The following is a 27,423-nucleotide window of genomic DNA, read 5'->3' on the forward strand; positions in this document are numbered from 1 at the left end:
CAGCAAAACTCGTCTATAACGAATTTCAAGGGGCCATAGAAAAAACTTCGTTATAGCCGTAATTCCCTATACGTTTATAACGAATTCGTAAAAAATATTATAGCGAATTCGTTATATGATAATCAAGGGTTTTTCCGGCTAACAGTTTTCTAAACTATCGTAAGTTATAAAATTAGTTTTACCTTCATTTACAAAAAATGTCAATATAACCATTTCATTTCAATATTTAAAAAAAATTCCATATACTTTTTGAATTTGAGTATTTTATATATGCATCTTAAAATTGCATGTTTCTTCAATGAAATTTGAAATGGAAAAAATTCGTTATAAAAATGATAAAATACGTTAAAATTTTGCCAGCGGGGGTCTTAAAATTACTTCGTTATAGCCGTAAATTCGTTATAGCCGTGTTCGTTATATACATCAATTTTCTATAGGTTCATATAAGAAATTTGCCGGGACATGAATAATAATTCGTTATAGCCGTAAATTCTCTATATCCGTGGTCGGTATATTCGAGTTTTGCGGTAGTTCTCAAAGTAAAGTTGGCCCTGTTACATTTTTCAACAACAAAACACGATACTGGCAGAGTTGCCCATCTCAGTTATTTATGTCTCTGATTAAACTGATTGTTAGATTTATAAAAAAATAAATCCTAATTCAGAGCAAAAAAAAATTTAAATCAGAATCAGAATCCATATGTGTGTACTAAGCTTTGTTTGTTAACAATAATTACAATTTAATCTCAGTTAAAAGAAATAAACATCGATTTTTAATGAAAGTTTATTTTGTTGTAGATCAACATGCTCCATGAAGTAAGATTTTATAGATACCATCTATTCCTCAGCCTTATCAAACATTTATATCATTAATAATTAAAAACTAATCAAATGAATTTTTTTCACAACCTCTTCAAAATAATCAAAATTGAAAGAAGTATTGACAGTATTCAAAACACTTTAAGATAACTAAATATCTTCAAACATTACATTACAAAGCCTAAAATTCGCTATTTTCATTTTTTTTTATCCACTTCAAAACATAAAACATATCTTACAGTACATATGTTAAATAGGACGGACTCAGATCAGCTGTAAATAATAGGAATTGCTATGTTCAAACCATAATATTATTTTATCCCATATTATCTATGTTTCATATGAATTTATTATGAAAGCCTCTCATGAAACATTTAATCAATTATGCACATCTTTGAATGTAGCCCTTTTTTAACAATTTGAGTTTTACGGTTTTACATATCTTTTGTTTTGTTGCGTGGTCTTCTACAATAATGGAGAATGTTTCCCTTTATGAGGATGATCCTTATATATGTTTCGTAAAGTCTTTCTGGAAATACACATGTATCAATTTATATCATACTTCGTGTTTGATCAATGGATATTTGAAACTGGTGTATTTATTGATCATTCATTTCATACTTTACTCACTTTTACCCAAAAATTGCAACAACGCTAGCTACCTTTTACCCATATGTATCATTATCATCAATGTGTTAACGAGTTCTATGATTTATACCATATCAGCAGACAAAACTATATGCAATGAATGCATTTATATGAATGATTACATATTATATGGATAGTAATTAAAAGATCGATTTTAACAAGTATCATATTACTACCAAAGGTTTTATATTATTTTAAAGTTCTCTATCGATGATTTCGAAGAGGTGGACGACACGCCTGTTTACAAGAAAGACAAGAGGTTTAAATTGGTAAGAATGAAAGACTTGCCCCAAGTAATTTTCATTTTTCTTGGGTATTCAAACATTGTAGATCTTGAAAATAAGCGAGTCTAAAATTATCATATTGATTATTAAAACATGTATGGTAATGTTTTAGAGGGACATGATCACGGTTTTTAACATTCCGGTATTCCATTTTTTTTAAATTTTATTATTAACAATGCTTTAGGAATGCATTTATTATTATCAATGAAATCTGAGAGTCAGTCGTGAAGTTATAAGCAAGATTTTAAGCACAAATAAACAGTTCCTAATGTGTAACATATTCATTTTAGGTCTAAAATGTTCACTTCAATACTCAAAATGTAAAGAAAAGCTTTGTTTATATAGCAAAGAATTGTAGGCTCTGTAACTCGATTAAAACTTAGCAATGACACTCAAAATTGGGTTGTCTAATAAAAATGCCTTACTGAAGTATTTTTAACATTAAAATCAGAAAAAAATATTCCCGAAATCGTGGCCATGCCCCTTTAAGCCATTAATGTTTAACTATATATTTAACTTTTTTTTCATAGAAGATTGGAATCGTCGTCCTACTTGCGCTTGTTCTAGCAACAATTGTGACAGTCGTTGTTGGAATCATCATTGGACACATACATACGTAATACAATTTAATTTAGCTCCGATTTTATTGTTTTTCAGTCAAAATCTTTAGAAACAGAATATTGATTTGACATTGTCCTTTTTTTTAAATCCTGCTGTGATACAAAAACCTGCTGTAATAAAGAACCTGTTTCAGGGTTTTGGTTTGCAAATGATAATATTTTTTAACGGGATTAAGTAAAATACTTTGTGATGACATCGTATTACAGTGTAAAATTGCAAATACTATCGTACAATTACTTAAAGGGGCATGGTCACGATTTTGATCAAATTCTATTTTGATGTTTTTATTATTTACAATGCTTGAGAAATGCATTTCCGATGATCAAATAAACTTTGAGAGTCATTCGTAAAGTTATAAGAAAGGTACAGGGCTCACATTTTTTGTGATGTAAACAAGGCTCGTGCCCTGTTTTTGTTTACATAGGTTCAATATACCAGTAAACAATCTTTTTCGAGCATATTTGTCTATTTTTTTTTTTTTATTTTTTTCAAGCAAAGATACACTGTTCCTAACGTTTAACACATTCAATTTAGGTTTAAAAGTGAATACCTCAACGTTCAAAATGTATACAAACGCTTTGCTTATATTGCAAGAATTTACTCTCTTACTCACTTATAAATCAACAAATGACACTCAAATTTCGGTTGCCTAATAAAAATACCTTTCGGAAGCATTGTAAATATTAAAAACGGAAAAAATAATTTTTGACCAAAATCGTGACCATGCCCCTTTAACATTACAGGAAATATGGCAAAAATGTAATTTGAATTTTGTTATTGAATTTTCTTAAAATGTAAAACCTTCTTTATTACGACGCTGGAGTCAAAAATTGGCACGTTAAAAGAAGAAAAAATCGATTTGTGTATCAAATTTTTAATTCTTCTTATTTAAATTTGCTAATTGATAATTAACATCCGCGGTGCTCCGCAATACTGAATATGATACAAGATTATAGTTTTAGAAGTTTATAGATTCGACTTTAAATGACAGCATGGCTGTGAAATTTCAAAAATCTAACTCATTAATCCATGGTCATCAACCTTGCATTGATTTAGCTGACTGATTGCGCTAGAAAGATGGAGATCTTTAAATTTGTAATCAGAAAATGTGAAATCGGCAAACATTAACACAAATATTAAAATCAAGTTTATAAAATGCATGTTAATGATTTTAGAGATTATCCTTTTCATATCGATTTCTTATAACAGTTATTATTTGCTATTTTATTAAAATGATAAGTGAAAACTTGAGATCTGATGTTCTGTAGGCTACCTGATTGTGATTTTTATATGTTTATACACTATGGGCAGTAAAGCCAATCAATATGTGATAAGGATGACTGTAATTCACAAGTTTACTATACCTAGAATCCGTTCAGTTTAAATTTGAGGGTAAAACCTGTGGTTAATTGTGCCATAGTTCCACAGTTCATAGTTCTTTAAATATTAAATATATAGAACTACTTTTAACAAACACTGAATGTGCCATTTGTTAATACATGAAGTCGTAAATATAAATAGTGTAGAAGTAGTACTATTGTAGAAAATGACGATATACAGCAGAGATCAAATGAATACAATAATATGTGTATATCAGATCAACGTGATATTTCATTGTTACGTCACAAAAGAGCAAAATGAATATATATTTTAAGACTAATTAAAGTAGATGAAAGATATGAACCCAAGAATTGAATTAGTTGAAATGTACTTTGTAATTTGAAATAGTATTTGCTTATTAAAAGGATTTTTTATTAATCTTTTTTTTTTTATGCATTTATTGTCCAAATTATTCGTGACTTGTATATGTGTTTGCATTAAACACAAGAACATTATGGTTGTTGGTATTAAAAAATACAATATTCATATCCGTTTTTTGTGCTTGTTCATTTCCAATTCTTTAAACAGTCAGCCAGCATTTTATACAGAGTTTTACCAGAAGGCATGATTTTACAATAACCATATGACAATTAAATTTTGAGAAAATTTAATTTGAATACGATAATTCAGACCAAATCTATAGAGGACTAACACAGACATTGTAAAGTAATACCTATCAATTTAAAGTTTAGTTTACTTTTCAAAACTTTTCTAAGCATGTTGTCAACCTTTTGCTTGCCGTTTGATTTGGTCATTTTAGATCTCACAGTACTCCTAAAAATTTACCAACATGCGCTTCTTCAAATTTTTTATTACTTGTTACATTTTTGCGCTTAATCTTTCTTATATGGTCTGTAATAAAGAAAAAACAACAAAACGTGTTTAAATTGCCTAATATTTAATTTACATTATGTCGTGCATATTTTTATGGCTTCTTTAAAGATTCGTAACATTTAGACTGTTTATCATTATTTTAAAAACAAAATTGATTAAAGGATCCAAGTAGTTTTACAATGGTTTTTAAACAACTTTTTCGGTTTATAACACTCTACTTACTTTTAAAAGTTGTTATTCTCCCTGCAAATAAACAATTTGTATTTACAGTTTGGAATCAGTTTTAAATGTGAATGTATATTCAGAAATTTTAGTAATATTTTCACATGACGGCTAATCCTAGTTGTATTCTACCAGGAGGTATTTCAAACAAATCGTACTAACTGTTTTGTTTTGCAAGTCCCATATATCATTGATTTTAATTTATTATAAGCACTACAGGTCATATGAATTCTAATGAAAAGTGAAGTTTTTGGTTGAATGTACTGGTATTGAAATTAAAACTGAAACTTAAATATTGGTATGTAACGTGTGTTGTTGTAAATATTGACGAAAAAAATATTTTATTTCTTTTTTATCACTTGTATAAATGCAAAAAATTATCTTGCTGTGTGTTATTGATAAAAAGAAAGGTAATGCATTTTAGACGAATTAACAATCAGAAAATATTATGATTCATGATAAAAAGTAGATTTACCGCATTTTGGGACTGGGCAGCGTTCCATGTCATTGTTTGAACTGATGTAGCAGTGAGGATAATCGCGATACATATCTCCTCCTCCATAATTTCGACAGAAATTGTGGTTTGGGAAACCACTTGTCATCTCTGACCATATCATGCAGGCTGCTTCATTCTTCGTTGTGTTGTAAAACCCTTGATAAGTACTGGCGTCACCAGTGTAACAATCTAATCAAATAAAGAGGCTGTGTACAGAATTATTCACAATTTACTGAATTTGACAAAAATCTGAATAAATGTTAAATATATTCAATGTAGGTTGATATAAGTTAAAAGATTAATACGTACCAAGTTATTTATCTATGCCAACATAATATTCATTGCATATGTATTTATATTTCTATTATTCATGTACCTATGCACTTTGATGTGTCACCCTGCAGAATAAAAAACAAAAATAACGAGGCATTGTTTTAGATAAGAATCATCTGATTTGAAACTTATTTCATATTTCATATTTCAATAATTGTTACAACTGCGTGTGCTGTATACGAGTATCTATGGTGTAAATTTTGCCACCGTGAGCATTTTACTTTCATATGCTAGGAAAACATGTCTTTAAAATAACGTGTCGTATTTATTGGTTCCTTGATGTTATTTATGGTTTAAACAAAAAGAAATGGATCACTTGATATGAAGTGTTTAAAACCGTGCATCATTATTATTTTTCTGTTGATATACATCAGCTAGTCAGGATTCTAAGTTCCTGAATTTTTTTACTATTATTAAAATCGTTGGCATTTCATCAAGATTATATTTTAAAAACATTAGTTTAAAATAGGAGGAGTCAAAAATCAAAAATAAAAGTTCTCTTTTCAAGATAGTCATGTTGAATAAATTTATACTTCTAGAACAATTAGGCGAGATATACTATAATCCCAATTAACAGCTTCCTCTAAGTTTTTGTCAAACGATATTACTAACATCTATCAAAAATAACAGACGACTTTAAAATTTATGTAAGAAGATATACCAAATGATTAACAGATTGTGCAGAATATATGAGAATATGTTTTGGATACCTACCAGCTCGCAGAGGTTATTTTCACACGTGTAGCCACATTGACACTCGGAGCAAGATGCCCCCGTCCTGTAGGCAGAGTTCCAGTAGAAATAGTAATCATCTCTTCAACACAGAAATAAGAATACTATTTATACGCAGGTTTAGGTCGTTATATCAGCTTATTACTATCATTCCAATTAGTTGTTTGTTGTTCAGATTTACTTTATAAATATTCTTAGAAAAATTACAAACTTCAAATTTGTATAGAAATGTTTACTCCAATTCTGTGATAATCATATTTTAATGTTACACCCTCTTTTCCTATTTTAATATTTGTAAAAAAAAACTTTAGAAATGCACACTTACTTAAGCAGAACAAAATCACAAAAATGATTCACAACTTGTAGATCTTTAAACATGTAGTTATTGATTGTTAATACTTGCTTAATGAACAATCAGTATTCCTCCCTGTCTTCTGTCATATATTGAAGGTACATAATACAACACCTTATATATGAAATCAAAATGAACATCAATTTTATACATACACAAGTTTATATTTGCAGACAAGAATACTTTTGAATTAAAACAAATGCAGACTACGTGAAACTTATTAAGCTAAAGATTTAGGTAAAACTAGTTATGTAACTGTAGGTGCTGGATACGTTTATTTGGGCATAAATCATACAGGTATATTCAGGCCTAATTATTTCTTTTAGAATCATATTGCATACATTATGTTTAACTTATAAAGCACACAATTCAGCTATAAAATTTCAATTTTTAGGGAAGGCAGCCATCCAGTCGAAACCATAGTGATGTCGTGTATATTGAACTATTTTATTTTTGATGTCTTTGATCGAACTTAAAGATTCATATTTTAAGATATTGTAAATGTAATATATCAAAAATGATTTTTTTTATCACATGGTCAGTAGCGGCATGAACTCCAGCGTATATATTTAAAGAGGGGGATGGAGTGATAATAATACAAGGCTTTTATACATTTATGCCTATTTAACATAATGTGAAATACGTCCCTAGCATATGGATGCATCTTAAAAATTGTTATGTATGTACCATAATCGAATATAAAGCAATCACATATATAAAAGATTATCATCCATATTTAAAGCAGGGGTATATAATATCTCAAAACTACATTTTATGAGGTTGCTGTTTAAAATGCCACATAGACCCTAGCTCCATTATCCGACACCGTGGTGTAGGATTTTTAGGTCCCTTGATTCACTCTGGTGATCTACTGCTATCGGTTTTCGTTCATCGCCGTGGGTCGTTCGTTGACAACTTTAAAATATAAATTCTTTTTGAAACTACAAAACAAACTGTTACCAATTATATTTTAACGCATATTTAGGAGTCTAAATTGTGAAATTAATAACCTTACCATCCCCGACGCCTCATGGGCGGGGCGCTATATGCTTAAAAGTTGTTTTTTTTTGGGGGGGGGGGTTATCTTCTCATCTACTCCCACATATTTTGGAAAATAATGAATACATGGTTATGTTGTCCATGAAGCGAGTAAAAATACTGTATTCTGTCGCAATATATTTATGCAGCACATTTAGACGATATTTGATGAAAATATACATATCTGTGAAAAAAGTGCAATTGAAATCGATGAAAAGGAAAATTTCCAAGTTATCTTAATTAACACATTATTATTTTTCACTTGAAATTCACAAGAATGAAAAGAAATTTCTTACAGAGATTTATAATGTGGAATGTTTGCATCTTTTCTCCATTCGGGAACACTCGGAAAACCTTGCGCGATATTTTAACGTTATCATCCGGGCTTGCTGCAATGCAAAATCCCCGTAGACATCACATTTGTTAGCCTTGTATTGAAACCTGATAAGTGGGTTGACTGAAAAATATTGAAAAATTTTCAGACATTAATAATTTTGAATGAGTTTATTTGAACCCTAAGGTATTTAGAATTATCGAGTAATTAGGCAAACGTGAATCGACGATATCTTGGGACAGAGTATACTATATTTTACTTGACACACCAAAATAATAACAATGCGCGTTTGCATTACACATTAGATATAAATTAATTCTTCTATAAATAAAAACAACTATTTGCATATTCGCAAGGGTGATAGTACCATTTACCATGAACCAGTTCCAATGGTGCTAAATCGTGGATTTTAAATGCTATTGATTTTATAGTTAGATTACCGAGCTTCGATCAACAATGCTTAAAATCTAATTTGAGTATTTGTGTTTGTTTACAACGGATGCGACTACATTTTAAAACTTGGATTTCCATGCACTTTTTATTGCATTGCATTACGAAATTTGTGTAGCATACTCCCATGATTACTGTTAAACATTGGACCCCTATACGATAGATTAATCAACCAGACTAACGTCAAAAAAGCTCGATAGTTTCTCAACATGTATACTAGAATTGGTAGGGAAAAATAATTAGAACTGCTGAACCTTCGAACTAGTGAACCATCGAAGTAGAGGGCCTTAAGACTGATTCTCTTTACAACTAATGAGTATTTGCACTATGACCTAATGATTAGTTGGCTTACGGACTAAAAAAGAAGACCCCGAAGAAAACCATATGTATACATCTTAGGTATTACCGATTTTTGGGTTTCTAATGAGACCTAGAAGTGTGTCAAGACATTAGTTTTAAAAGTGGTATTTTGTTTAAAATCTCCTCAAGAGTAATACCTAGAGGTTATTTATATTTATATTTTGTGCTATTTAATTAATAGAAATATTCATTAAAGGAAATTTAGTGGTGCATAGAGATTAAACAAAAGATAAATCAATGTGTATATATTGAATTTTTCAAGGCTGTCATAAATAGCACACCGGGGTTATCCCATTTCAGAAATAAATAGACTGAAACTTGGCGTCTTTATCTTAAAATGTAGTTTCGATTCTAAACTAGTCCGTTAGTTCAAAACTCTACGTCTTCACAAGTACAAGGTATGATATGGTAGTTTATATATTTCAATATAAGCTTTAAATTAGAAAATTAGAAAAAAATGATAATATAATTAAATTTTTTTAATTCGTTTTTTAATTACCAATTTTCTTAAGTCCCCAGAATGATAGCTCGAATTTCCATTTAATGGAAAATGTCCAAATTAAATAGGAGGTAAATCCGTTGAATATTTCATTTTCATAATGTCACTACCTGGAATATTACATTTCAAATTAAATCTCAAGAAAATTAGATGTATCATCAAATCCATGCATATTGTGACAAACACCAATCAGAGACAGGTAGGTTAATTTCTTTATTAAAAATGAATAAGTTTGGTGGTCATATACTAAAATTCTTTTAGAACGATATAATTTATCATGAAAACACACGTAAAATCAGTTTCTTTTCAAAGTTACCAGTATATGAAATCAATTTAAATACTGCTACTTTTTGTTGAGGTAAACAGAAAAATTAAAAGGCGCATTGGCAATCGAAATGTAAACAATCCCTCTATAAATAAATCCCACTCATTAGTGGGGCAAAGGTAAGGGTAATACCACGTTTAGTTGAATTAGGTCCAATGGTGCCAAATATTGCATTTATAATGCTTTTTTTTTTTAATTGTCGGATTTAAAGGGACAATGAGAAGCTTTAAACTATAACGTTTAAAGTTTTATTTATATATGTGATTGTTTATAATGGATGTTGTTAAACACAGAGCGTTTGTAACAACATTATAGAACATTGCATGTCCTTGTACTTTCTATTACATGCATCCTTAAGCAATTACTTTAGTATATCCCCATGAATATGTTATAAGCTGAAGACTAATGCATAATGTGATCAACTCATGAGATGACTAAGTTCAAGTTATCGTATTTTTGGTAGAAAGACCTAAAGATGTGTAGATGTTACTTATTGGCGATATTAGTAGATTTTAGAATCATTTGTAAGTGCAGTTTTATTTGATTTGTGATTAAATTGATGAAATGCCATGTGCATTTGGAATTCATCCATGTTTCCGAAGGGTCGATGGCTGATATTGGTCGTCGGCCCTCTGGCTACTTTTGGTGGAAAATGGTTTTTAATTTAATATCAATTAGATACAAAGTAACATTTTTACATAACATAAAACTGAAAATTGAAACCAATTATATTTAACAAAGTAATGAATATCAAGTAACAGCAACATTTTTACAGAGACAAGAACAAACATTGTTGTGATATCAAACGTTTTTTTTCACCATTTTTTCAATACCTGCAATGTTGCGATTAATACTGAGTAGATTTTACAATGGCTATGTTTATCATAAGATGATTCATTTCATTACATAAATGTACTTGTATCTATAACACAATTGCATGTTAAGCGACGACCTAATTTCGAAGCGTTCTGCAAGGGTCTTTTTAGCACGGCCTTGCTGGATTCTATTAGCCCTGAAGGCTGATACAGGTATTGTAAATTGGGCTGTATCGAGTATGCAAATACCTTGCATTTATAATGAAGAATGAAAAACAATAAGTGCAATAAAAATTAATTATCAATGGAAATAGCAGAAAAAAAGGGGAGGGAGAATATAAAAAAAACAATAGTCATGAACATAGCGCGCTGCCTGCCGTATGAAGATTTCAAAGGAAACAGTTTTTGTATAGAATTTGTTTGTTCAAAATTTACTCTTGTTTTATTTAACAGAAATTAAATTGTCAAATTCTGAGGTTGCCACAATAACTACCGACAAAGCGCTGAAGGGTTAAAAAGTGCTCACAATGTCTAAAGAAGAGGAAAGGAAGGGATACTGTACAAAAAAAGGGAAAGATAGTGACAAGGAAATTGAAAGGCAGAGCTATAAATCAGATGTCGTTATAGCTATAGAGAACCGAGATACAATAGGTGACGAGCTTTTGGTAAGAAGCTCTGTTTCCACATTTACGATGAATTGTATATGCAAAAGTGGGAACTGGCATTCAGAGGGAAATGCGGCCATCTTGTACATTTGAAGACAAGAATGTACATATTTCTTGAACTTGCTTGTTTCTGTCCGAAACTGGTAATGTTGCTAATAGCTATAAAAACAATAAATATTAAGTCGTACATGTCATTTAGTTTGAAAAGTATGCATACAAGAACATGGCAGTGTCTTTTGAATCACTTAGAACAGCTGTCGAACTGTGCAGCTACATAATCGTTTTAAAGTTTTAAATATTGAACAAATATAAATTGGGGTCATTGATGTCTTCACCACAACTATATGTCAAGAAAAAAGCCTAAGCTTGCTTATTTAGGTTGTAAATCTGTATCAAAGTAGAAAACCCTTTTCTTAAAATAGGCCTAAAAACTATTAATTCCCACAAGATATAAATTAAAACACGCTTATAACTAAGTGCCAGGGAACGGAGATTTCCCTTCGCTCTAAGCTTTATTTATTAAATCCGTCAAGTTTACAACATGTAATGAAGTCGTGAAAAATGAAAATCACACTTCGCTTTAAGCGTCAATTCATTATAAGCGTGTTCGCTATAAATGTGTTTTACTGTATTTGCCTCTGTCTATGGAGATACTTCGAAGATATATTGTCATTGAAATATTATTTTCAGTTTTTTAATTTAAGACTATCACGTTTTTGGACCTCCCCCACTTCTAAAAAGAATTTACTTTAATTCATACGTTTGTAACTGAAACCCCGTAAAACAAAGATAGGACAGGTATAGAGATGTATTTCAAATTTAAAACAGATTGTTTTGAATTGACATTCATTATTTTTTTATGAAAATATAACGTCAGTATGTCTCAATAGACACATGTGTTCTAAGTATAAACTGGATTTTTTACTCTAAAAAAACCCATGCCTACTAATGAAAAGAGGGTACACTATTTTAAGGCAAAGTTACAACATATGCAAGATTAAAACTTTTTCTCAACACATGGTTGAGGAGATGACACCAATGAACCCTATTCATATTTTTCAGATTTTTAAATCTTCAAAATAAGTCTGCACTGCGCTGTTCGACGTTTGTTTTAAGTTATTTAAAAGGCATTGTCCTGTTCTTGTATGCATAATTTGCATACAAAACAACATGTTTTATTACTAAATTACTTTATTACTATTTATTGCTTTTATATCTTTTGGCAACATTTTTGGTCAGTTTCGGTTATGAACAAGCCAGTCCAAGAATGTTTACATTCTTATCTTAGAATGTAAAAGATGAACGCACACCTTCCTTAAGGAGTAAAATTTTACAATGTCTGACACTTCAGATGAAATCTATAATCGGAGATCGTTTAGTATAGAGTTCATGATCATGAATTTATTATCTCATTGAATTCGTAATGTGGGTGTTTTCCCAGTTATGATGACATCCTTCATACACTGTGGTAGAAAACTACAAGATTTCAACTACACCAAATGCGTGAGATTACATAGTAATCTCCTGCAGTAGAGACCTTTGTGAATGATATATCCTCAATGTGGTGATGATGTTTTGTTCCCGTTTTGTACCTTTTGAAAATCAAGCATAGAAAAAAAATGCAGAAAGAGAATTTGTCTAGGTAGTAATTATTTAATTGGTATAGTCTACACCATAACTAACGCTTATATTTCGGTTTAATACCTATCTCCAAAGCTACAGAAAGCAAACTTACGAGAGTTTGATCTCTTAATATCTTTAATGATGTCACTATTCTTGTCAGGTAATTTGATGTCGCAAATTTTGGATATTTATTTTTTTATTATTTGTACAATTTTCGAATTCCAGCCATTTCCCATGTTCATTGCAATGATTGAAAACCACGGGAATCCTTTGGTAAAAAAGAATAAATTTTTAAATTAAGTTCATTCTCCCATTACATGAATGATCTGTTTACCAATAACGTGATAATAGAAAAATCGAGATTGGTAAATATAATTATCAATAAGTAAAATTTTGAATAACTAAGAATACATGTAGATGCATTAGAATTATCTCAATAAGTAAAATGGCTTTTAAAAAAAATGCATCTCAGATTTCATTAAAATGAATGAAACAGAATATTAAATAGATGTAGATCAAGTTTAGTACTGTACAATGTATTTTTTGCTGTCTGTAAATAAGTTTGTTTTAGCAACAATGCTCTAAAAAATAATTGACGTTTATAACGTGTTTTTATTTGTAACAATTTAACAAAAGATTTTAGGAGATATTACATCAAATTTTTTCAAATGATTTGTAATTGTCCAGTCTAAGATTGTGTATATAAATTCATAAGGGTATATAACTTGTGTTTTGTGCAATAACAATAATACTGTATCATCAGTTGGTTTTATTATTACAGTTTAAAGAAAAAATGTATTTCAAATCATTAATCCTTATAAAGTGCATCACGTGTTACATGTAAATAAAACACGTACACTGAACTTTTTATTGAAGTGCATTTAAAAAATACAGGTAAATCTCAGGTTAAAAAATTCACACCAATTGTCCTGTTATTGATTTCCAAATATGTGCAAAACGAGAACACAACAGGATAGGTCCCTTTACAATGATTCGATATTTACGTTAAATAGTCTACTAGTAAAAGTAAAAATGAATGTAGCAGTCTGAACACGGATCCATTTTCGTCATGGATTTTAAATACTTTTAGAAACCTTTGGCAATGTCAACGAAATCTAATGAAGCACAGAAAGCAGACATGATGCAATGGTGCAATGATATCAAAAAGGTATGATAATTCCTAAAAAGTCATGTTTATTTATCAAGCAGTTTTGTGTACTAGAAATTCTGTGCATGTAATTGTTTGTAAATATAAGAAGTAAAAATATTAACGCGATTTAAACAACATTATATATATTTTATTAGTTAATAGGGACAAACAATTGACCTTAAATCGAAACAATAAGAATCAAACCCAAACAAGTTGAATTATTTTTTATCTTTTACGACAATTGTTAATCATTACACATTATTACAAGATAATATAACGTCGCATGAGAATTTTCAAAGGTAACATATTTCTTTTATTTACAGAGCTGCACCTTTGGTTTTGTGGTCCTCCTTTTTTTAATAGTTGGCACAGTTCTCTCCTTTCTCTGTTATATTCTGTTCCGGTAGGATATATATAAAAGTCTTTTCTGTAAATAATTTTTTTTGGCAATTGAATTATGATTTTGGGTGATTGATTGTAAAATCTGGGCCGTTTTAAACTAAAAAAAAACAAATGAAGTTTCCACGAGAAAAAGTGGCTAAAAATGCGAATTTTCAAATCTTTATTTATTCAATTTTGTGAATATAATTCGGTTAACAGAATCAAAGGAAGAGTTTTCTGTTCTTTAAATATATTTTTCTATGGTTTTCTGTCTGATAATGGCTTGACTGAAAACGATGATGAAAAGAAACATTACGTCCAATATATATCGCTTGTCACCACTGAATGTTTACATAAACCAACCCATCGGCATCGCCAGACATTGGATTAAACGAGGTCCCATTCATTTCCTTTTTTTATGACATACCGGTATTATTTTAGGAATAAAGATTCATTTTTTAAGTATTGTGATATATTGGGAATGTCCTGATCTTATCTATTATAGCCCAAATTCGAAAAGCTTAATGATATGCTAGTATTTGATCACACCCCCACCATTAATATCACCTCATAATATTAAATAAATGAGTACTTATTAATTGTTCTTGGAGTTGTACGATTAGATATTAACATTTGTATTCAATTCCTTGTTTGCGCCAGTACATCATTTGCATTTGTTTAGCTATTCACTGACTAAAACAATCAAAGTTTATGGCATCTAGCATTTGGTTTGTTATTTACGTTATTTATTTTCAATATTTGTTGATTGTATATTGCATATTATATTTTTCTATATACTGCTTTGTAACTTTACAAGAATCGTTATAAGTTTCCTTATGAATTTTTCTTCGTTGTTGTTTGATTCTTATTTGACGTGTTAAAATTCTTAACGTCTGCATATACTACTTATTGTAAATACGTAAGTGCAATTTAAAATGTGCTGATTGCATCATGTATTCCGTGTTTCTTGAATTCAAAACGATCCGGATATATTCTACGGTGTACCAGTACCGTTTACCAGCAGAAAGCTTGAGTGTTTTTCATTTTGTACTATTTAAATGTTGTTATATTATATATAAAATGTTGTTATATACTATATAAAATATTGTTTTATTATCGTATCTACATTTAGACTACATTTAAGTCAAAATATGTGCAATTGCATATATGCTTCCTTATATGAACCTATGGAATTGAGAAAACGTTCAATTCTGTATGAACGTTTTTGTAACGTCACAATGATAACTGCGCGCGCTTATCGCCTGACGGTTGGAATATTGTAACCATAAAAACACCGTTATATTAATGATTCTGAATGGTTTACCATTCTCAAACGTAAATATAAGTGATAATCAGCAATGTTAAAAAGTTCTCCGAGATATGAACTTCGTTGGTTCATCAAATCTTCTGAGAAGCCCTATAGCATACTATAAATGGATTTTTATGCAATGTCGCTCTCTTTGTATTCCACATAAATCACCATAGAAAGCATTTTATTGTTTAAATGAATAGTGATTCCTATGTTCAAATGTGCAAGACGTCACGCACGATTCTTTTAAACTATTAATATGCACTTGTCTTATCAAAAGTTCCGAGTGGTTTAGAAAGAGACGTAACGCCAGCAGTTTTTTTTTTTATTTTTAGGTTTACGAACATCATAATGATAAAGTTCCGTAGGAGGTGGAAATAAAAAATAAATCACCTTTGACCAACAATTTTTGTTTTGGGTTTACGAACCACAAAATTGTAAAGTTCTATAGGAGTATTTTTTTTTAGATAATCTTTATTCTAATAATGTAATGAAAGGGAACTTCATGATAGTGGTGTGTAACTGCATCAAGTGCAACATGAGGTGTAGCATGTGAAACGTATGTAATCTGTGAAACATATCACTGAATTATATTAGTACAATGGAATATTAGACATACAGCTTTGATATTAAATGTAGCAATGTTCATTTGCCATTTTATAGGGATCGAGTCATTTATCATTTTGAGAATCTTTATTTACAGTTGTACCATATAAACTTTTTAGCTAGGAACAAATTGTTTTCCAATTTAATTGTTAAGGGTGATCTTCGCTAATACCAATGGAACAAAATTTCATATAAAATGTTTGAAATAAGGAATGCTATATATAAAAGTATAATCAAAGGTGTTAAGCATAGTCATCATCTTTAGACAATGTTGCTTTAGAATATGTTAACTTTCTTAAACAAATGGTATTAGAATTTTATCCTTCTGCGTTTTGGATGCGTGTTGACCGGTTCCTTTCCACTTGCAACACTTTGACATGCATTAATTACATATCGGTGTGACAAGATAGTATGATCTTTTGAAGCTGTTGATATCGACATTTTCAACCAACGCGAACAAATTTCAGACTAAACCATGCCGAAATAAACACAAACTTCTCTTCAATTTTCTCGCGCCATCTTGGACAGGAAGTTGTTGCCTTACAATATGAAATCTCGACCCCGAACCAAAATCTCGATCCTGTCAAAAATTTGCTGTCGGGGAGAAAAAGATCTCTTTTTTAATTTTATTTTTTTTTACTAAAAACTCAGAAAACCGAGCGGCGGGTTTGTAAACCTAGAAATAAAAAAAATGATGGCCTAAAAAGAAAAGTGTAAATTAATATAAGCAATAAAATGCATTTATGATAATCATGAAGGTAGCAATCAATACAGAAAAATAAGTGACATATCCCGCTAACCAGGGTGATAAATTGATTTCCCTGCAATGTCTCTACCCTTATCATCCAATGGAATCACCAAAGAAAGCATTTTATTGTTTAAGAAAGTAGTAATTCATATGTTTCTATGTCACCGATAATTGCGGAAAAAAGATACATAAGCCGCTAACACGGGTAATAAATAGATTTTTCTGCAATATCCCTCTCTTTATACTCCACATGAATTACCAAAGAAAGCATTATATTGTTTAAATGAATAGTAATGTTATGTTCCAACGGGTAAGACGTCACACACAATACTTTTAAATCATTAATATGCACTAGTCTTATCAATAGTTCGGAGGGGTTTAGAAAGAGCGTAAAAGGAAAAATGTAAACAAAAGCAATAAAATGCATTCTTTGATATTCATGCAGGTTATGAAGGTAGCAATCATCACAGAAAATTAAGTTACATAACTCGCACACCAGGGTGATTTATTGATTTTTCTGCAATGTCGCTACCTTATACTCCAATGGAATCACCAAAGAAAGCATTTTATGCTTTAAGTGAATAGTAATTACTATGTTCGAACTGCGCAGGTATGGCCGCATATCCCCCTTTTATTCATAATTTAACGATACCCACTCATATCACTCATGCACGATGGAGTCCAAATCTTTTCCAAAAAGAAATCGTGTTCTATGCTTTTGTGAACTCTCATGAGTTTGTTGTAAGCTCGAGTCCATCTTTATTTCCAACAACAAATTAAATTACCTTTAAAACCATTCTCATTTTATTGATATGTTTGCTATGATTTTTATAATAACATTTAACGCTGCTGTGATTTTCAGTTGCTCTTTAGTATTTTTGGCTTTCAAATATATCTTGATTAAAATCAGAGTTCTGAAGATTCATTAAGTGCTGACACCTGTTCAAAAGGGCATACATTTGTTGAATATTTTACACATTAAATACATGTCTCTACATCCATGTATAATAATACAACTAACTTCATCTACAAAATCGGATGTGATAAATGCGAGTCAAAGACAGGAAGGTACTTTAGCTTTGTTAAAAAAATCAAAAACATTATAACTTTTTTTACATGAACAACGTTTAATAGAACAATGTAAAAATAAATTAATGATAATCAAAGTTGTCAGAATATAATCTGAGTAAAAATTGTGTACCTTATGTTGAGGCACACAAAAATACTATACAATTGTGCAATTTAAATGTAAACATTAAACTCGAGTTCGCATAACGCATCTATAAATACATCCGAATCATAATGCTATTGTTTAATTTGATTCATCGAAACCGAAACCACACCTCTGAGGAGTAATTGATCCAAATATTTCTTGTTCAAATATAATATGTTCAATGTACGTCAACTGTACGAATTGAAATGGGGGTTATTTTTTTTTTATTTCATTCCTATAAAACATGCAACTACAAGAATATTGCAACAAAACAAACTTTAAATAAAATCAGATGTTACTTTAAATTTGTGTATATTGTAATAAATGCAAATCAGGTAATTTTGTTAAAAAAAAAAGAAAAAAAAAAGTTTTTGGTCAGATATCAAAGTATGGGTTTTAGACAAACAACCTTTCAAAGAACGATATTAATTCTCTTTCTGAGACATTCAAAAATCAAACTTGTCAGTATATAAACTAAAATAAAATCAATCGTTTTGTTAAGGTATACAAAAACAAATTGCAAATGCAAGGTAAATGTGAACATTAAAATCAATTTGACGCAAATCCATGAATACATCCGATTCATAGTTTTGGAGATGTTGAAGTTAATGCGTTAAGTTTCATATTCATGCAAAAACACCTGAAAGAAAGTTCCAAAGAAGCATCTTTTTAAATATTCGCTTTTCAATATAATCATTTCAACGAACGGCAACTGTTTATTGAAATTTTTTATATACTTTATTTCCATAATACTTTGTGTATAACAATATTGTCACCTGGCACCACGTACGCCGATGGATAAGGACCCGACAGGTGAATCAGTGTTTCGGAACATGAAGGACATGTTTCTGGGGGAAAACCGTCAGCACCCTCAGAAAAGTCACGGACTTTGCGGAATATTTATTGTGGTGCCAGATTCAAATTTCCATATATGAAGACTTGGCCATCTCTTTTGTCTAGCGTATTGATGTGCATGTACAAAAATTTATTTACTCATTGTCACGACACCCTTTGGCTCGATCTGTAAAAGACAAGGTTTTGTTTTGAATTTAAAATTTTATGTAAAGCAAAAATATGTAAAGAAATTCAAATACTTAATAATTAAATTCACTAAAATTGCCAAACACCATAACTATTATGAACATACAAACTACAAATCAATAAAAAAAAATAATAATAGAATACTTATCGTCGGTCAAATAAAATGAAGTATTCACAGGATTACGATTATTAAACACGTATGTCTTTATTAAGTTTTTCTTTGTTTAAAAACTTATATGCGAAAATAAAAACTTTATTACTTTTAATATTCATACAAATAACGGTATTGTAACAATCATCGGTGCTAAAAAAAAAAAGCTTACAAAACAATTGACAATATTAATAAAATAAATTCAAAATATTCCATTTATCTTAACTATAATTAAAAAATATTGTTGATGAATCATACTATCAGACACATACAACGCCCATATTCATCGGTCAAATGCGATATCAAGTTTATCAAATGCTAGAAACTGTATATGATGACGACTAACTTTAAGGTGGCTCTATACACCACTTTTTGATGACGCAGTACGCAAAAAAGTAAATCTGGAAACATGCAATTCCTGTACTGGCTGATTTAAACTTAGATTTAATATGTTAATAGGAAAAATCATTACTTATAAGTAATGTGACACCTTCACGTTGTGTCGTATTATTTATCAAAATAAACAATCAAATCAAGTATAATTTTTTAAATAGTTTCTTTCCAATTTTCGATATCTTACAGCGTAGAGCTGTGGGTCAGTGGGTTCAATACAAACCTGTAGGTCATGAGTTCGAATCCCGATGAGGACAATAAACTTTTTAACTTTCCGAAATTTTCTAAAACGTATTTTTTGGTTGAATACTGTGAAAGAAAATTCTAAACCGGTGAAAGTATTTTAATTAAATATATTTTAATCCACATTAATATTGACAGATGTTCCTAACCATCATAAGGGGATGGGAGGGTGGCTTTGAATTTCTCTCAGGTTGGGATACACAAATCCTATTAGTTAATTTTCCCCTTTATTTATTTGACTTAGTTTTGCATTTAAGCGAATAAATTCACTTATATAGGCCTATAATGAAATATGTATATATCATTCCATATATTTATACTCAGAAATGAAAAGAAAATGCCCAAGATGTTTGGGCCTTGGGACTTACATGTAGGAACGACAACTCTTACCTGAGGAACTTTCATACCAAATAAAATTTAAAATATGTTTTTGTGTTTAATTGCAATGATTTTCATTCAAATTTTTTATGTCACAGTTATTAAAATACATTTTCTAATAACATCAAGCAGCTTTTTCAGATGATTTGTCAACAGAGTAAGAAAATATGAAAAATTATGTTTTTGGTAAATACTTTAAAAAATTGCAATAATAAAATGTTTGAATTTTAAGAAGTATTATATTTATATTTAGGTGTCCGAAGGAAATATCCATCATAAGACAAAAAAATTCTCTCAATTTGTTGATAGTTAACTTTTTAAAAATTATTTTACAAAAACACGAAAAAAAAATTTAAAAATTCTCTAAAAATACCTATAGTATCACTATCATCATTTTCATATTTGATAAGTATATGTTTTGTGGTCTTCTATTGAAAATTGGAATTAACTTTTGGTGTATAGTGTCACCTTAAATTCATATCGACGATTTTCGATGCTATGTCTAGGCCTAAAAATGAAATAGATTCAAAATTGTGGACAAAAGAGATAATCATAAAAGTTAACGTTTTGTCTGTTGGACAGCAAAAATGTCAGGTATAAATGTCAATTAATGACATAGCAATTTATGATTTAATGAATAGGGGTGTCTTAATCAGAGACAAACCCCCTCCCCCTCTTCATCTGCATCATTGCCAGAACAAATAGTCTAAATTACTCCTCATATAAACAAACAACTTATTCGGTCAAACAGATACCTAAACCGTCCAAACAAATCCTACTGTAATTCGTCCGAACAAATAGATTATTTTGTCCGAACAAATCCTAATTCATCCGAAGAAATATTTTTTTCCATTTATTTTCTTAATTTGTTTTTAATTAATGGTAATATTCATCAATGGTAACTTAATTGTGCATAAAGATTCACAATTTAATAAGGCAAAAGGTAAATCTAAGATGGAGAGCTCATAATTAGGTGGCATATGAATTCATGAAAAACAATAGATAAATATGAGTGTGCATTCATTTTTTTTTCGTAAATATGCATATTTAGAACACCAGCGTCAACATCATTGTTCCGTTCAGTTCTTTAAAACAGCTTCGAATTCCCGGGGTTATTTTTAGATTAAAGCTGAACACCGCTCGTAAATAGGCACTGTCCGCCATATTTCTCTTTCATCACTGCTGTCCCTACAACCCCTATATAAGGCACAGACCATTAAACAGTTCAAAGTACTTTGCTGTAGAGGTCTCACATGTGTGGACGTACATCTCGCCTCGCTGTGTTATTCGGTCGCGATGAAATTATCAAATTTTACGCACTTTTTTAAAGCCAGGAGAATACTAACATCAAATAATTTGGTCAATGCATTATTTACAAACATAGTATGCACATAGAATAAGAAATAAATGCATAAAATCGAAAGACCACGAAAGGAATACTACACGTCGACCACGAGTTTCAGGTGTGCAATCGGGTGTATCGGAATCGAAGGGTTTATATACCAGGTATCTGTGTGACAGTGCCTATTTACGAGCGGTGTTCAGCTTTAAGTATCGATTTAAACTAGTCCGTCATTTGAAAACGCCAAGTATCCACATATACAAGGCACATGTATGTTGTGGGGTAATTCAAAACTTTTCAAATTGGTAAGCTAAGCTTTAAAAAATTATATTAGCTGAAGTGTGTAATGTTTTCATGAGGAATTATCTTCAATTATTTTCTAATAGTTTTATTACAAATTATGCTGTTACATAATTATTAATAATAAGTATTAAGTGTCTATATATGTATATAAATAAAAAGAATATTTTACTGTCACTATTTTCCAATCACTCAATCCGTGGTTTTTGTTGTTTTGTTCGATGTTAGATTCAATTGTACATGATTTTAGTTCGGTACATAGTTTAATTGTAAAACCGAAATATTGGGTTAAAAAGTGATTGATGATAAAACTGGTCAAAATGTTTAAAATAACAGTTAACACTGCTTAAATAAGCTCGATTTATGATTCTTAGATCTATTTATATAAAAAAAAATTACACTATCACATAATGCAATAATATGAATATGCATCAGGCGACAACCCCTGGGTGTATGTTTATAATTTAGGTAGCTATATCTTCAATATTTAAAAAAAACCGGCGCTATATATTTCAATCCTCAATATCCTCAATACTGTATATATTATGTCTTCAGATAAAAAAAAATCTTCATTTTTCATAAAGGATCAGGGATTAAATCGAAACCGAAAGTGTTTAATTCCAAAAAACCGGAATCATTGATTTGGACGTTAACATTTTTTCCAACAATGGCTCTGATCGATGACCTGCCGTTTTAATAATCAAATTATACATATGATTCATCTAATGACTACTGTCCAAATCGAAGAGCCTAAACGTTCAGTATATTTCATTCTGATAATGCATGTCCTACGTGAAATATTTCATCTAAACCAAGAAACAAAATTAGATGTTTCTTCACAAGTTTGCATATTGTGATAAATGCAAGATAGAGACAGATAAAGACAAATATATAAAAATGGAATTTTTAATGCAAACAAACCTTACATATTCATCAAAAATACACTTTAATATATCTATGTCTAATGCAAATGAGTTAACTATTACATTTTTTCCATATAAAAAAAATAACGGTTCGCATGTGCATAGAATGTAAACATTAACACCAGTTTGACACAAATACTTCTTGAAATCAATTCCGTTATATTATTTAAATAATTCTTTACCCTTTACCTTGAACCAGTATCAATGGTGCATCTGTAGTATGTCAGATTTAAAGCGACATTGCCAAGTTTTAGTTTAAAATGTTTAACGTTTTATTTGTATTTGTGTTTGTTGTTGATGGTGGATGTTAAAAAAAGCGCTTGTGAGTACGTTTTAGATTATTGCATTTCGTTTCATTTTCTATATATTGCATTAAAAAATTTCTATAGTACACTACACTATATAGGGTATGAACTAATGTAGAAGACTATCAACACATGAGAAGAACGAGCAATCACTTCTCTTTTTTTCTTAGCATAAGATTTTCAGAAGAAAGGTACATGTACAGAAGATGTTACTTCATGATGGCACAAGAACTGCTAATGTTTTTTAGAATATCATGCAAAAGAATACAACTTTTCCCCAAAGAATATAAAATACCCTAATATTTTTATTTGATTTTTGATTGAATTGATGAATTGTCGAGTACACTTGGGGTTCAATTCATTGAAAACAAAGAAATAATAGTGCAGATCTATGATCCTAAAATAATATGAACACACTTTCTCATCTCAAAATACTTCTGTTCTGAGACTTTTTTTCTTTTCACATCAATATCATACGAATATGGCTGCTATCGGTCTTCCTTTGGTTAGTATTATTTCATTGGGCTGATTGATACGGTGTGTACTATGAAAACGGGTTTATATTATATGATATTTAATAAAACAACTGCTCTTTAACTTCAAATTTACTACTTTCTTATCAATACAAGTATCTGCAATGTCATGATTTTTACATTAGCTACTATTAATCATACCATGATCTGTTTGATAACAATTAAAGCACATGTATTTATAACAAAATTTTATGTAAATCTAAACTTTGGAAATGATGTCTATATCAAACAGAATGAAGGAAGGGGGGGTGAGGATAGTATAAACTAATTAGTTACGAGCATTGTGCAATAATTGCATTTTTAAACAAAATCTAAAAGTTAGTATTTTTGAACTGTTGGTTTTTTCCCTAAATATTTGCATTTTTTTGTAACTTTCGTTTTTAACAGAAATTTTTTAACTAGGTGTGAAAAGGTAGAGTGGAAAACTTAAAGTTCTCGTAATGGCCGAGGAAAATAGAGGGAGGGAATACTGCCCGGCATACGGTGAAGGCAATAGCAGTTGTCAATTAGATGTGGCTATAACGATGGTAAACATAGAAACACCAGAGAATAAAGTAGGAAACTTTCATTATTTGTACTGAATACATTTCGTTTAAAATGATACTTTTATTACTTATTAGGTCTTTACACCACAGTGTAAAGGCCAATTGATATTGTTCTGTTTATTAACTCTCATTCTTGCAATTTTTCTTACTTTTCTTTTATAAGCGAAGTAAATTTTTGGTTCGCGACATATCGAAAAGCTTTTAAGTGCAAAGGATGCATTTGAGACATCACTAGACCATTCACCCTGCATATTGAAAACACCGCACGTTTCGAAGTCATCGTTGCGTTCACCTATAAAGTTTGTTATCGCTACTCCTTTGAAGCCGTGACCCTTGAGCTCAACAAACATTTAAGGATGTTAACAGTGTGACGAGTTTTTGCAGATCACCGAACGACAAATGGTTTCGCAGTTTCCGATCTGAGAAACTGTCCAAGGAGTTTTTGAGATTTTGCTTGCAATACTTTGCTTTGAAAATATTCGTAGGAATCTAAAGAAAGTATTTGATCATTTAATGCAATATAATTTGAAACCAAAGACGAGGAAAGGGAAATCTTATATCGTTTAAAAAAAAAAATTAAAAAGATTCAAAGACGTTTGTCCTGTTAAAAATTATAGTAACTCACGAAGCGAATATTAATACTGCCACACACAAGGCGAATGTACTTCTGTTGCACGACAATCGTAAGACACAAGTACAGTTCCATCGCGCGTTGCATTCAGTAATATGTCTCCAGATTAAACCGCATATAACATCATTTCTTGCTTCAGTTTTCTTTTATTGCTGTACGAGTTGATCAGATACGGAAGCCAAGACTAACAAAACCCGTAACACACGCACGTTCACCGAATACATACGAATAGTTTACCAGAGGCTTAATGTTCTGCAGTTGACACATTTGTGAATAACCAGAATATGGTCATGAGTCATGAGTGTATATTCAAATTAAGATGTCTGCAGTTGGATGAAGAATTAGTAATGTTGCAGTTTAATCTTGAAAATCTTTACTCGCCTTGGCCCTTCTCTAGTTCATGTCGTTTTTCTTTGGATTTGAAAGTTTAATTATTTGTATGAAATAAAATATCACGTGTGGAATATTCGTACCTTCATTTTGATGATAAGCAAAAACGGTATGTTTCTACCAAAGTGCAGATAACTCGTAAGAAAATTATGTTTTATACCGACTGGACATTTCGAAACTCATGATATAAACTGCTTAATGATTGAATAAAATCTACGATCAGCTGTGGAAAAATCAGCTATCAAAGTCCAACATCTGTGCTTTATTTATATATATAAGTTAATACTTAAAGTTCACTTATCAATTTTCAGATTCCCTTGATGCCAAAACATTCTAATGAAGCAGAGAAACCACACTGGAGGAAAAGGTGCAATGAGATTAAAAAGGTAGAAAAATTCAAAGAGTTAAACACTCATAAAACTACAGCAAACACCATACTTTTGTATTAAATGGTCATTCAAGAAAAACAATTGCAATGTGTATATAACAAAATAAATGTAAATGTAATATATAAATTCTGAAATTCCAAAAAATGTAAGGGAACCGTCAAAACAGGAGAAACTTGTGGGATATGAAAAATGTAATGATTTGTCTTCTTTTTTTAATTAATGTTTATTATATATATATATATATATATATATATATATATATATATATATATATATATATATATATATATATATATATATATATATAAAGGAATTATTTTTGAAGGCATGCTGCAGCTCATCATGACGTCGTAAAGTAATGGTTTTTCTTTTATTTACAGAAAAGTATATATGCGGTCCCCCTGTTTTTGATTGTAGCCGCAGCTCTATCCATTCTATTTTTGGTTCTTTTCGGGGAGGGTATTTTTAAAAGCCTCTTCAATAAATGAAACACTAAAATTAACAGAGAAGGACATAACATTTTCATATCTGTCTTGTTTACTAGTATATCTTTATTGCAGTTTATAGCGGATTAATGTTTTGTTAAATTGTATACAACTGTAATATTTTTTATCATTGTAAACCACAGTTGTAAGAGAGATAAAGTGATTTTTGGCGAACGATTTTCGAAACTGGGCCATTTCATGTACTGTTTATCTTATGTGAATGGTCGTATTTGTCACGATTTCGGGAGTGGGAAAAAAATTCGCGATTTTTTCCCGCATTTTTATCAACTTTTTGTTAACACTATTGTATTAATATGTACCTTACTTTGTATATACATGTTTTGTTAAATCAAACCTGTTTGTTGATGTCTCGATTGCAAACTATGCATATAATGAAAACAATCATTTTGTGTTACCAATAATTCCTGCTCACCACTAAAAAATATCACAAAGCAGCATATTTCCTTTATGACGTATCATTCTGTGTCAGTGATGTTTCAAAAATATGTTGACTTATCACAAAAAAAAAACACAGGAGCGTGTTAATTACTAACTTGTGTTGAGTAAAACGAATGAACTGAACATTTAATAGTCATGCCTTTCTTTGCATCATTTACTAGAGCTAAGAAATAAACCTGCAAATATCTAACTTTTAAGATGTAAAAGGCTCTCAATGACTGTACAGCGTGGTTAAAAGAGTATATGGAAACATTATTTTCGAGACATCAACCATAATGACATTCATTTAATGTGTCTAGCACAAAAAATACATTCTAAATGCACTTCACTAGATATGATGTGTCAGGTATTTATTTTGCTGTTCAATGATGAAATATTTCAAGTAACTGTTTCATATTACTTCATTTTGAATTTGTTTTAATACGTCATTCATATTTAGTTAACTTTTCGTTTGTTTTTTTTTTTGTATTTTTCTTCTTTGTAGCATTAATTGAATGCAGATTTCCACTATAAACAACTTTTATATATCTATATTTATATCTATATATCTATATATCTATATATATATATATATATATATATATATATATAAGAACAAACATTGCAATAACTGTATTCCACCTCTATCTCAAGCGACAGTGTAGTGCGCGGCCAGCGTGCTAGGTTCCATTCGTCATCG

At 30.2% G+C, this 27,423-nt stretch overlaps 2 long non-coding RNA genes across 2 annotated transcripts; both read left to right on the forward strand.

Annotated features, from left to right (window-relative positions):
- Positions 1-11,072: 11,072 nt before the first annotated feature.
- LOC128160104 (uncharacterized) lies at positions 11,073-14,360 on the forward strand. The gene is made up of 3 exons (XR_008240237.1): positions 11,073-11,192; positions 13,920-13,997; positions 14,303-14,360. It is a non-coding gene; the product is annotated as an uncharacterized LOC128160104 (long non-coding RNA).
- Positions 14,361-21,631: 7,271 nt separating this feature from the next.
- Positions 21,632-27,176, forward strand: LOC128160503 (uncharacterized). Its single transcript, XR_008240295.1, has 4 exons — positions 21,632-22,089; positions 24,233-24,399; positions 25,723-25,797; positions 26,181-27,176. It is a non-coding gene; the product is annotated as an uncharacterized LOC128160503 (long non-coding RNA).
- Positions 27,177-27,423: the final 247 nt, after the last annotated feature.

The sequence above is a fragment of the Crassostrea angulata genome, chromosome 8 (assembly GCF_025612915.1).
Source record: "Crassostrea angulata isolate pt1a10 chromosome 8, ASM2561291v2, whole genome shotgun sequence".
NCBI lineage: Eukaryota > Metazoa > Mollusca > Bivalvia > Ostreida > Ostreidae > Magallana > Magallana angulata.